We start from the raw sequence: 235 nt of genomic DNA on the forward strand, positions 1-235 counted from the left end.
TGTGTCTTGGGTAGCTCAATTGCAGACATCAGCCTCCAGGAGAATAAGCTGCTGAAACTCTACGGGCTGTCCCGCCGTGTTTCATAATCCTACTTAATATTTTTCCTCATTACTGGAAGCATTGTGGGCCGATTAAGGCAAATGACCAAAAAGGGAATGCGATAATTGAGATGATAAGGGGAAAAACACTGATCAAGAGTCACAGAGCAACACGAACAAATTCTGGCTCATCGAT

Source organism: Penaeus monodon, chromosome 33, assembly GCF_015228065.2.
Source record: "Penaeus monodon isolate SGIC_2016 chromosome 33, NSTDA_Pmon_1, whole genome shotgun sequence".
Taxonomy (NCBI): Eukaryota; Metazoa; Arthropoda; class Malacostraca; order Decapoda; family Penaeidae; genus Penaeus; species Penaeus monodon.